This window comes from Lissotriton helveticus, chromosome 9 (assembly GCF_964261635.1).
Source record: "Lissotriton helveticus chromosome 9, aLisHel1.1, whole genome shotgun sequence".
Classification (NCBI taxonomy): domain Eukaryota; kingdom Metazoa; phylum Chordata; class Amphibia; order Caudata; family Salamandridae; genus Lissotriton; species Lissotriton helveticus.
In genome coordinates this window covers 113,288,931-113,302,523 of record NC_136070.1, presented here as the reverse complement: position 1 = coordinate 113,302,523, position 13,593 = coordinate 113,288,931, and the positions used below count along the sequence as shown (strand labels likewise).

Sequence of the window (13,593 nt, the reverse complement as noted above, 5' to 3'; positions counted from 1 at the left end):
GTCGAAGACCATATTAAATCATTAGTACAAAACTTCATTGAAAATCATTAAAAGTTACAATGAATCCTTAGTCAGATGACCTTGATGATCCTGGGACATTTGGCAGATACACATTTACACATGACCAATAGCAATTCTATAGATTAAGGCTGCAGCCTAAGACAAATTAATAAATCTGGCTCTAAGGGTCCACGCCCAACCTAGGTATTTAGCTACTCCGGTTACAAATAGGGGTGACAGGTCAGACTTTAGTAACCTACTAGCATTCGCTGCTGAGCGTGTTCCCAGGTTCCTACAAACTGGGCTTAGCCACTTAACTCTGGGGGCAATGTACAACGGGCAGACAAAAAGAAAATGGTCAACATTTTCTTCCTGTCCTGAGCAGCTAGGACAATGCCCCGGGCCACCCTTACCCCATTTTTTAGTGTACTCCCTTAAAGGCAGAGAACCGCACCTAAATTGATGAAATAGTTTGCGGTCCAGGGGCTTAGTTATAGCATCCCAATAATTTTCAAAGCTGGGGACATCTTTCATAATAAAAAATGTGCCAGTAAGGTTGGAAGCTGTCGGTCCAGAGTATCTTTTATTCGCCACCCATTCCCAATAATGCAGCTTTAAATCCTTCTTAGAGGGAAAGGTTGCAGTGACAGGGTTTAACCAAAGTTCCCTGTGGCCCATGTCACATAGGGTGGTTCTTAAGGCTTTGAACCAGCCAATGTTAGAGGAGCCAGGGAGATCCCTAACCTCTAAACATGCTCTTGCGTACAGCTGAAGTTCGGGCGTAGTCCAAAGGCGTCTCCAGAACGCCAGTGGACGCAATCTGGCCATATCCTCCACCGGCTGACACCCAAGATCATACAAAAGTGGAAACCGCGGGGATGACTGTGGGAGGCCAATGGCCAGCCTTAAAAATTTATTTTGGGCAACTTTCAAGGGGTCAAGGTTGCTATAGCCCCAAAGCTCCGCTCCATACAAGACAGATGGTAAGACTTTCATGCCATAGATTTTTATTAAGGGGGACATGGGCCTGGAAAAAGAACTTTTATGTTCTTTAAGCAGGGCTCCTCCTATCTGCGTATGCTTTAATGCCAGTAGGTCAACCTGTTGAGACCAACCAAGGGTCTCACTAAACGTAACTCCGAGGTAGGTAAACAGCTTAGTCTGTTCCAGAGATGTACCTCCCATAGTAACCCTAGCTGTGATCGAGGAGTGTCCTCTTAGTACCATAAATTTTGTTTTAGACACGTTTACCTCTAGCTCATGCTCGCAGCAGAATAATTCAAACCTTGACAGAGCCTGTTGAAGGCCCTGTCTGGTCTTAGATATTAAAAGAGTATCGTCTGCGAACATGAGCAGAGGGATTTTCAATCCAGCCAGGGACGGGGCATCGGTAGGCTGGTTGGCAAAATACTGCGTAACCCCGTTTATATATAGGGAAAACAGGGTGGGTGCTAAGACGCACCCTTGCCTTACGCCTTTAGCAACTGGAAATTTATCTGTTACCTCACCTGGTTTACCCCAACGTACTTGGGCATATGTGTGGGCATGAAGGTTGACCAAAAGGCGTAAAACGGGAGCAGGCATACCCAGCTTCGCTAGACAGTCCCACAACTTAGCCCTTGGGACAAGGTCAAATGCAGACCTTAAGTCCACAAAGGCTGCGTAGAGGTTACCTTTGCCTAGGGTGACGGTCTTCCAATAGAGAAGAGTAAACCGAAGAGCCTGGTCTAAAGTGCTCACGTGTGACCGGAAGCCAGCCTGAAGAGGTGTAAGAATATTGGACTCGTCGATCCATTCTTGAATCCTGCCAAGAACAAGGCGGGCTATGATTTTTTGCCCCGCATCAATTAGGCTGATCGGCCGGTAGTTGGAAGGAACCGACCGATCGCCTTTCTTGTAAATTGGCAGGATTTCTGCCCGAACCAAGATTCGGGGACCTTAGCACCTGAGGCTAGAGCATTTGCCAAATGGACTAAATAGGGGACCCAAAGGACCTGGTCCTGTTGGATTAAGTCGGCAGGAATGCAATCCGGGCCGGGTGCCTTGCCCCTTGGAATGGATTGCAGAATATGTTTAACCTCACGGCTTGTAAATATGAGGGGGGACTGGGAATAAGACATGGGATGTCATCCTGTATATTACTATAGTTCTTAAATTGTTCTTCAAAGTAACATACCCACTGGTGTTGGTCAACCGAGGCGGGGCTTGGGCGATCTTCCTGTGATTTGCCCCATTTTAGTAGGTGCCAGAACTGACACATGTTCCGGGAGCTACATGCTTCAGTTAGCATTGCCCACCGTTCATCATCCCAGTTGGACTTGGTTTGTGCCTTGCTTTTTTATAAGCCTTCCTACAGTCCCTTATTAAGCTATGATTTTTTAGCTTTATTGAGTTAAACAAATCCCCTTGAGTTCGACGGCAATCTTCATCAAACCAGGATATAGTTTTCTGTTTTCCCCTCCTACCCTGCTTGGATATGGTTTTAACAAATAGTTTTTTTAGCTCAAAAAATAAATTAGTATGGATATTAGTGATTTTTGCAATAATATCATCTTGGGTCTTACAACAAGAAATTTCTTCCAGATAGCTTGAGACCAAGGTTCTAATCTCCTTACGTGCCTCAACATTAACGGCGACTTTTGGCCACCGAACCCTTCTCATGTCGTTACTAAGCACAACGTCATTCTGCACGACATTCAGGCAACTACTCTCTATCCCCTGAAAGCTATGTTCCCTTAATTCCATCACCAGTGGATCATGGTCACTTTCAGGTCAGGTTAAGACCACCATATCTTCTACTGTGGCCCACATCTTAACATCGACCAAAATATAGACTATACGACTACTATATCTACCGTTACAAAAAGTATATCTACCTGTCCTATCGGATCGCACTCTGCCATTAAGTGCTCGCAAACACTTGTCCAAGCAAAACCCCTTAATAAATGTAGCGGATTGCGTCCATTTCCTAATCAGGGCTAACTCAAGCTGGGGGATCCCCCATATCGTGTCCTCAGCCTCAGTGAGTAAGTCATCACCTATACTCAGGGGTTCGAAACAGGAGTTAAGGTCCCCCATTACAACTGTAAAACCATTTACATTTGTACCAGAGAGGAAGTTGTCCAGAATGTAAAGGCTTGGGGCAGCCCTTCCACCCCGGGTACCCATGGCATAAATGTTAATCAACAGAATATCAAGGCCTTTAGAAGATCTTATTCTAACCATCAGTATGTCGGGGCTATCAATTTGTACCTCCTCAGCTCTTACACCCTCATACTGTCGAACCCAGGTAGTCAGGCCTCCCATTGCACGTCCTCTATGGCCTTTAATTGCTGGTTTACTAAAGTTTAGGTAACCAACAAAGAACACCGCTGGGAGTGCCCAAGTTTCCTGAAATGTCCAAACATCACCTTGATTGATGAAATCCACCCATTCCGTGTTAAACAGACGGGACTCAAGCTCAGCAATATTCCAAGAGCCAAACTTGGTACCGCTTAAGACTGTCCCGGAGGTACTACTAGCCTTTACTATATCATCATCCATGAAGCCCTTAAAGTTTAGTCTGTCTATTAAGGGTACATCGTCACTTCTTTTTTCAAATTCGACCGCCCCGTAAACTCCCGACTCAGATAGCCGGGCCCCATTACACAACCCCCCGTTATTGTCAATCACCATATCATCAGCCTCAACTGTCGCTACTTCCTGGGCTACCACTTCTATTTCCTGTTTCCTACCCCAAACCCTACCGGGGGATCGTACTTCTCCTTACCACAATGTATATACATCTCATTGGAAATAACTCCATAGTAAGAAACCAATTCTGGGGTAGTAGAGGTACCCGTACAATCTAAATTGACCTTAGGAACTGAGAATGGAAAATCAAGTCAATCATTTGAATCCATCCCTGACAGTGGTTCATACAAGTTCTGCAGTGGAATATTCCAGTGCTTGTTGTACCAGATGGAATTAGAACGGTTACTTGTTGTAGGGAAATGGCTGGGTGGATAGCGGTGGGGGCTAGGGGGGCATGGAATATTAAAGTTATTGATAGGATAAGAGAAGAATGGTGAATGTTTTGGAGGGTTCAGGAAGGGAGTGTATCCACTAGTGCTGGGATAAACAGGGGGTCAAGCAAGGGCTCTGGATAGAAATAACTCAAGTTTCTAGTTGATATACCACCTTCATTGTTTCCAGGGTACCAATCGCTTATGTGAGAGACAACTCTGTGGTCCTTGAAGTTAATGATCACAATGTCGCCCTCTATATCTTTTGGATGGAGACTCACCCAGTTACACCTTCTTACCGAGATAATATCTCCGTTCAGATGGGCTGGCAGGGGTCTGTGATTTCTCAGCCAAAAGATAACTTTGTTTTTCAAGTTTGCATTAAGCTCACGGTTACCATTTGTGATCGGGGGAACACCAGTCAGAACGATCACAAAATTAGACGATTCAGGGGGTAGGTCCACTGTTTTCTTGCGAATTGGGAAAGTTCTTTGGGATATAGTTTTCGTTCTGTCGACCCTAGGGGGCAATGTCTGACTATTTACAATAGGTATCAGTTCATTAGAGGCCTACACGTGCTTCTCTTTAGCTAGCTTATTTACTAGTGTCGGTTTGGGTGTTGAGATGACTTTAGTGTTTTTGCTGGGTGGGTTTCCATTTATTTTAGGTGATGTGGTTTGGATCAGTATTGTTGTGGGAGGTTGGCCTTTCGGTTTAGGCTGATCCTTACGGTTCATTAGATGGAGAGTTTTGTTCGGATCAGCTGTTGTTAGAAGGTTATCCATTTTCTCCCCCAAAATCCTAACCCTCTCTATAAGGGGGAGCATATGGATTTTAAAATTTGGTCAAAAAGTTCTATGGTCTCTTTTTTCGTCATAGGTAGTGGATCATCAATGACAGGTGGAGTGGAGTGGGTAAGGGAACCTGGTGAAACCACCCTCACGGAGGGGACAATTTTTTTAATTTTAGGTGTTTCTACCGGGGGTGGGGTGGCCAGGGTATTAAGACTTTTCCTTTTAACCCCACCCTTTCTCCTCTTCTTCCTAGGCGGGGAATGAAAGACCCTACGTAAATTCGTGGGTTTAATTCCAGTGACATTTTTACTATGTGAAGGAATTGTTTTATTATTATGAATTGGCTTGTTTGGGGCTACACTATCGATTGGTTGATTAGACAGAGAAGAGTGTAGTTGGGGGGCTATGAATGGGGCTACTGGGGTGTTTAGGTCTATAAGACTATTTGAAACAGTAGGTGGACTAGTACAATTGTCAACACTATTATTACCAAAATTAATAGCAGATGTGTTGAGGTCACGAAAAATGCTAGGGAAGTGGTCAGTGCAGAATAGATCGGCATCTCTGTCCAACCTACCAGTACTTCCCGTGTCATGAGTAGTACTTCTATCAATCAAGGGGGACAGGGGTTTCTGTTTCAAATGTTCGATGGATCGGCGTCGCTCGGCGCGTTTCTCTGCTAGGAGAAGTTCTTTATCTATCTCCTTATTAGCCTTCTCGAAATATTTGTCAAGAGGCCCCGGGATCGGGACCCCAACACAGGATGGTAGAGGGTTAGACATAACAGTAGAGAAATCTTGCAATAATGGGAGCTATGGGGACCGACTAACCTGAGTACAACAGGGGCAGAGTGTAAATATTAGGGGCCGGGCCCAGCCCAGCCTCCTTCGGCCCCTGACGGCCACAGACGGTCCCGCCCTTGTCCCGGGCTTCTCCCGGGACGCTCCCGCGCAGCGGGGATGACGTGCGCTGTTTATGGGGGAGTAGTGAAAGGGGGCGTGACAAACAGGGAGAGCGGCCCAGGTGACTCGGGCAGGTCAGCAGCAGGGACTCCTGGGAACCGGAGTCCAAGTGCCAGCACGCTCGCAGCCCTGCTATTACTAACGCCCAGAGCAGTCTTTGGTAAGTCCTACTCCCCAGCGCCCACAGGAAGCAAGCGCCTCGAAGCGGGACCCGCGAAGCGGGTCCGGCGAGAAGTAGCGCTTTGGAAGAAATAGGCGCTCAAGATTTCACTGCGCCAGTGTACTCCACCAACAACGAGGGTCCAGTCCCAGCAGGCAGACACAAATGGAAAAACAAATCCCACGAAGGTTGCAGGTCCGGTGGTTTTGAACGTAATGAGGGGGGCGTGACAAACAGGGAGAGCGGCCCAGGTGACTCGGGCAGGTCAGCAGCAGGGACTCCTGGGAACCGGAGTCCAAGTGCCAGCACGCTCGCAGCCCTGCTATTACTAACGCCCAGAGCAGTCTTTGGTAAGTCCTACTCCCCAGCGCCCACAGGAAGCAAGCGCCTAGAAGCGGGACCCGCGAAGTAGCGCTTTGGAAGAAATAGGCGCTCAAGATTTCACTGCGCCAGTGTGCTCCACCAACAACGAGGGTCCAGCAGGCAGACACAAATGGAAAAACAAATCCCCAGTACAGTAACCGTTTATATGCTTAAGAACATCTTTCCCAATAATTTCCACCCACTTTGACCTCTATGTTTATCCCATTATAAAACCAAGACTACAGGTCCCAGAATGTACATTGATAAACTGCATTCTTGCAGCTGCGATGTATAGACCTCAGAAACTTGTCAACTGTTAACGAGGTATTGCAACTGTTTGCATTTACAAATATTGTATGGTATATGCTTATAATGTGGATTCACAGCGTGTTGTACAACCACCCCTGGGTTTGGTAGCATCCTCTGCATCTCTGAGAATGGCCGTGGGGTCTATCTTTTTGTTCTCTTACCAGTAAAGTGCAGAGGGAACTTCACACCATTAACCCTTCTGTTGCATAATGTGGGAGGAATGTGAGGCAGTTTGGGCTTCCAAGCGGTTAGGAAAGGAAGCAGGAATCAAACGCATATCACAGACAAATCATGTAACTTTACACGTTTTATTTAAGGCACCCTGTTTTCCGTTTTTACAGATAAATACAGACAGAAAACAATGTGCTTTCTGTCTGCATTTATTTTTAAAAGTGGATAAATACAGAAAATTGTGCTTCTTTTAAGTGAGCCTCTGTGCTTTCTTTCATGAATTATAGGCCAGAAGCTGAGCAGATAAATAGCATGGGAAATTAAAAAACAGGATGACATTTCTTTAAATAACTAAACATCAAATGTCAACATACATTTATGATACAATGCTAGTATTTACCAGTGAATGCATTGTTATGTAATATTTGACAGCTTAAATAGCTAAAACACAACAGATCTCGAAGTATGAGTGGGCATCTATCATTTCAATAAATATGAAATGTACAGTTTTACAACTTCATTTACACGCAAAACACAAAATAAATATGGATATACAGCTAAAATAGCCAACAAATAATTGTGGATAAATACAGATGGAAATGATTAAAACATAAATACCATAAAACTGGAAGCCCTAGTTATATTTGATATCCATTCGGTGTTTCAAATATAATGTCAACTTTAGGAATGGATATAATCTTAATCAATATGCACATTCCTTAATTTGTATTTTATTTGCACATCTGATGTACATTTGTCCTTTATGTCTTACTTTGCAAGTACACAGGTCTGTTGCCTGAAACGTTCACTACTTTGAATTCACAAGACAAAGTAGGGGCTCATGTATGTTTAGCTTAAATAGGAATACATGACTTGCATACATGTGTTTATTTTCATACATTGCAATCAGTGTCCTAAAAAAGTAGGCTTAATTTTTAGCTTATACTGAAGCATAACGTCCTCTGGATCCTGCATCCTGCTCATAGGAGTGGTGACATAGATGGGCTGTACCAAGTGAATGGAATCCCTCCCCTTTCTTGTAGCAGAACAAGAACCACTACCTGTCGAGACTGCTAAAAAAGCTTTGGGAAAATGTAATTTGAAAACAGTAAATGCTAGATGAAATGTATGATTTTCAGTCATTTTTGCAAATTGAGGCAGAATACTCATGTTAAACCAACATTGGCAAAGCCAATAGATTTGGTGTCTGCTGGTGCAATGTTTTTTCTAATGCAAGCGTATGCCACAAAATGAAATCAAAAGAACAGGCTGCCACTAATAAGTCGCTGCCAAATACTTGCAATATATAATGTAAAATTAAAAAACATTCACTGAGGTTGCAGCTTTACTAATGATGTTTTCAAAATGGCAAGTATTTTAGTTGGACCATGCATTTTATTCTTTGTGAAGGAGATACAAAAACACCATCACCAAACCAAGCTCCCAATTCACAGGCAGCTACAATGTTACTGTCACTTAAACATATTATTACAGTAGCTTTAAAATTGAGATAGAAAATAAATCACATGTAAGTGGGTACCCAAAGCGCAGGGAGCTAAACTGCTGATATTTAAAGTGGATATAAAAATTAATTAAACTACACTTTGAACAAGATTTGTCCTTGAGATAAAATAAAAAAATTTATGTGGATGTGAAATGTGTGTATCGGGTTTCTGCAGTCACCTTCGTGAAGGAAGCTCATGGGTAAAGTGTGCTGACCTGTTATCCTAGGCAGTATTCTGCAAGTGGGCGGAAGTAAAATGTGAATGACATTTTTACAGACCAGCAGATAAACCCAGTGACCAAAAGCAACTCTCTGCATGTTTATCATATATTACTTTTTGGGGAAAAATAGTGACCACACAGCAAAAGCTTGTCTCAAAGTTGACACCTAAAAATTATGCAGAGGATTTTGCGCACGTCTAGTAATGCAATAACTCCTGTCGCGTCCAAAACAATAAGGGAATTAACAGTATTTTTCTCTGGAGTTGCAGTATGCAGTCAACATTGCCGGTGACACAGGACACACAATTAAAAATTTGCAAACATTCGTGACAAGAATTTTCAATTCTATTAAGGACACGGAGGCGAGGATTATGCTTTCTCGATTTCTTTACTACCAATAGCAGCCAATAGGAACATAGTAAAGAAAAAAGCAACTACAACTCCCATGAGCCCTTAGGCAACCATAGAGACTACATGCTATATAAACCACCATAGAGGACAACACTTCCTCTTTCTTTGTCCAGGAAATCATAAACAGTCAAAAGTCATTGAAGAAAATACCGCCGACCATCCTGAAGGAAGAAGACCGAAGGCAACTGCAAAGTGGGCCAACAGGAGACAGGCAACCAACCAAAGGCGAAGAGGCCGCATCAGGAAATACAGCATATCCAATATCCAAAGTGGCGGAAAAACACTGCAGGAGAGACCATGACGAAGGATCACTTCTGGTCAGAACCTGAAAGAAAAAACAGAGCCGTAATACACAACTCCAAAACCTTGGAAAGGTAGCATCACATAGGGTGGGGAAAAAATCAATGCAAGAAAACATTGCAGATCATAGCAAAGCAAAGATGCAATATAAACAATGCAGTAGAATACAAATGGGTGGGATAATCCTCGCCTCCGTGTCCTTAATAGAATTGAAAATTCTTGTCACGAATGTTTGCAAATTTTTAATTCTATGGCAGGACAGGAGGCTCAGATTATGCTTGTTCAAAGCTGGTCCACCACAACAGAGGCAATATCCAAAATGGGTTTGAAATAATACGTCTTAAACACAGTATCAGAAGACCAATCAGCCGTCTTCACAATGTCTTGCAAACTTACACCAACATGGAAAGCCTTAGAGGCCATGGCACCCCTTGCGGAATGAGCTCCAAAAATGGAGACATCAATACCTGCCTCAGACATAAGCCAGCGCACCCAACGAGCAAGAGTAGCTGGCGCCACAGGCTTAAAAGGCTTTTGCAAAGCAATCAACAACTGCCCAGACAAATCTTGACGAAAAGGAGCAGTACTCACCTCATAATCCTTTATGCACCGGACCACACATAACTGTGGGTTCTGAGGAAAAGCTGGATAAGTAACAGTAGACAGATTAGTCTTTGTACATCTGGAAACCGTAAAAGTAACGCCGTCCGGGGAAAAAGAACGGCCCGCGAGATCCACCGCGCGTACATCCGAGATACGCTTACAAGATACCAAGCATAAAAGCATTGTCAATTTTGCCGACAATTGTTTACGAGACAGAGAAGCGTTGGGAGGCCAAGCTTCCAGAAAACGTAAGACAACGGAGACATCCCAAAGAGCTACATACTTCGGACCTGGCGGCTTAGCCATCCGAACACCACGAAGCAATTTAGAGATCAGATGATGTTCTCCAATAGGTTTACCGTCGACAAAATCATGGCCCGCAGAGAGAGCGGAGCGAAAAGAGTTGACAGTCCTGTAAGCAGAGCCAGAAGAAGCGATGGAAGCAAGAAAATTAACAACTAAAGAGACATCAGCTGAAGCGGGATCCAGGTCTCGTTCAGAACACCAATCACACCATCGTCGCCAAGCTGACGCATAATGCTTGCGCGTGTTGGGGGCCCAAGCTTCATTGATAAATCTCTCAGCGTCTCCAGATAAACCAGGGACTTTCCAGCGTTCCCCGAAAGACGCCACGCCACCAGACGGAGCTGGCCCGACAGAATTAGAGGATGTGGCTGGAGCAGAGGATCCAACAGCAGGTTCCACTTCGTTGGAAGCAGAAACGGAGTCGAGCAACTCATTTCCAGAAGGTCCGGAAACCACGCTTGAGCCCTCCAAAGAGGAGCTATCAGAATGATCTCCGAATTAAACTGCTTCGTCCTGGCCAAGACTCGCGGGATCATTGCGAACGGGGGAAAAGCATAGCAAAGCTGAGGAGGCCAAGTCTGGAGAAAGGCATCCGTGGCAAGAGCGTCCGGATCCGGACGCCAGCTGTAAAACCTGGGCAGTTGAGCATTGAGGCGAGAGGCGAAGAGATCGATCCAAGGTCGACCCCAAAGGCGAGACAGAGTCCGAAAGACACGGGGGTGAAGCCGCCAGTCGCTGAAGTCCAGCAGGTGGCGAGAGTTCCAGTCGGCCACCTGATTCTGGCGACCTGGGAGATACTCTGCAATAAGAGTGATCTTCCTCTGAAGGCAGAAATGCCAGAAATCCTTCGCAATCTCTGCCAACAGTCTCGACCGTGTCCCTCCCAGTTTGTTCACATACCTCACCGCCGAGATGTTGTCCATGCGGAGCAAAATGCAACAGCTGGTGGCCTGAGGAGCAAGGCTGCGGATTGCCAAAGATCCCGCCAGAAGTTCCAGGCAGTTGATGTGAAGGGCTAGTTCGTCCTGAGACCAACGGCCGCCCGTCGTCATGTCGCCGCAACGGGCTCCCCAGCCCCACAGACTCGCATCCAATTCCAACACCAAATCCGGAGTTGAACCGAACAGGGCTTTCCCGTTCCAGGCTTCCATGTGCCGGAGCCACCACAACATCTCCGACTTCGCGTCCTGTGACAGAGGAATGAGGTCGGAATAACGAAGACCTTTCTGCAAGTGCCGGATCTTGAGCCGTTGCAGGGCCCGATAATGCAAGGGACCTGGAAAGATCGCCTGAATGGAAGAGGCTAAGAGTCCGACAATCCGAGCGATCGACCGCAAAGATACGTTCGATGCGGACAACAGTAACTTCAATTCCCTCTTGATAGACCTGACCTTCTGGGCAGGCAAGAGAAGCTGGCAAGATATCGAGTCCACAAGGAAACTCAGAAACTCTATCGACTGAGTGGGTTGTAAATGAGATTTCTGAGGATTCACTAGAAATCCGAGAGACTGAAGCAGATCGATTGTCCACGATAAATGGGAACTTAGTTGCAGCGGGCACTGAGCCATCAAAAGAATGTCGTCCAGATACACGATTAGCCGCACCCCGCGCGCTCGCAGCGATTCCATAACAGGTCTCAGGAGCTTCGTGAAGCACCATGGAGCGGACGATAGGCCGAACGAGAGAACCGTGTACTCGAACCACTCCCCCGACCATTGGAACTGAAGAAAGCGGCGATGAGGCGGAAAGATGGGAACGGACAAATAAGCGTCCTTCAAATCCAGGCGAACCATCCAGTCGCCCTTGCGAAGAAGATCCCTGAGAAGATGGATACCCTCCATCTTGAAGTGATGATAGACCACCCCGTTGTTGAACTCTTTGAGATTGAGCACAAGGCGAGAACCTCCCCCTTTCTTCTCCACCAGAAACACATTGCTGACGAACCCCTGTGAATGCAGGGTCGTTCTCACAATGGCCCCTTTGAGAAGAAGAGAATCGATTTCCTTGGAGATCACCTCTCGATCTCGTTGGGAAAAAACAAGGGGAAAAGGGACGGGACCTTGAAGGGGTGGGTGGTAAAATTCGATGTGGTACCCTTGAACGGTCTGCAATATCCATGCATCGTTTGAGATCGTGCGCCAATTCTCTAGAAAAAATTGCACCCTGCCCCCCAAAACAACACTGTCGTAAGGAATCAAGCTCACCTGTGGAGGAGAAATCTTGGCGACCTCCCTGGTTGCCACCGTAGCCTCCTTTGTTGCCTTGACCACGACCTTTACGGGAGGGGTAGAAGGACGTCTTGGAACCTGAATAGGAAGACTGTTGTTGTTGACGTTGCCCGCCCCCTCCCTGGTGGGACTGTTGGCCACGCTGCTGACCAGAACCTCGGCCGAACGAACGTCCCCCAGAACGTCCGGCCCTGGCAAAAACCGGGCGGAACGCCCTGCGCAAGGAAGACTGCGCCTTGTCAAGGCCACTAAAGGTCGCAACAAACTTAGTCAATTCCTTCAAAAACGGTTGACCAAACAGGAGACCCTGAGCCTGGGGGCCCGACTCTGACGTTGCCAGTTCAGACAACCGGGGATCCATTTTCAACAGGATGGAACGTCTACGTTCGGTGGAAAGGGCACAGTTCGCGTTTCCCAGGAAACAGATAGCCCGCTGGGTCCAACCAATAAGCTAATCCGGGTCGATGCCAGATGCCGACCCTTGTGCCTGATAACCTAAATCCAAGATCTTCGTCAGGGGGCCAAGAAGATCAAGCAACTTATCCTGACACAGGCGCCAAGAGCGATCAATCCCCTTCTTTGGATCTTTAGTGAATTTTTTGAGGTATGTCAAAATAGTCGGATCTACCTCCGGGGTGTCAGCTAACTTATCTTCCAACTCCGGGCGAGGGCACTCGGAGCGTAACCGAGAGCGCACCTCCTGATCAAAGGATTCACGGATGTGAGCCTGTATGTAATCAGCAACCTCTGGTGCAGGGGACCAAGATTTGGAGTTGGGATGGATGATATCCGTAGGCTCAAAGGTCAGGACCGGAGGATGGGAAGAGGCGTCAACAAAATGTTCTTTGCGTGATTTTTTAGCAGGGGGAAGACCCGAGGGACCTGAAGACGAAGAGGAGGAGGTGTCCTCCGTGTCCGGGGGAGGGGAACGGGATCTCTTAGACGCAGTAGGGGCAGACAAAGACTTAGCCAATTTCATAAAGTCAGACTTATGAGGATTCTTAGGCGACTTAGAGGAGTGCCTGGTAGAAGATGACGGAATCCAGCCTTGCTGCTGAGCGTAATCTGTCAAATGGCGCTTCAGAGGTCCGATTGCGCGGACTAGCGCTGTATTAACTGACTGCTGGACCCCTTGGTCAAGGGCATCGACCAAGTCGTACTCAAAGGACTCCTCGGGCTCCTCACCATAATAATATTCATCAGCGTCCTCATATTCAGCCATGGTGGAAGAAAAGGGAATACACACCACTGAGGAAA

At 46.3% G+C, this 13,593-nt stretch overlaps 1 protein-coding gene and 1 pseudogene across 1 annotated transcript in view; one reads left to right on the top strand and one right to left on the bottom strand.

The window, feature by feature from the left end:
• Positions 1–13,593, top strand: part of LOC144782649 (cytochrome c oxidase subunit 7A2-like, mitochondrial) — an 83,502-nt gene that overhangs the window by 2,391 nt on the left and 67,518 nt on the right. The gene's annotated exons all lie outside the window — the stretch shown is intronic.
• On the bottom strand, positions 9,208–13,558 carry LOC144782530 (uncharacterized; annotated as a pseudogene).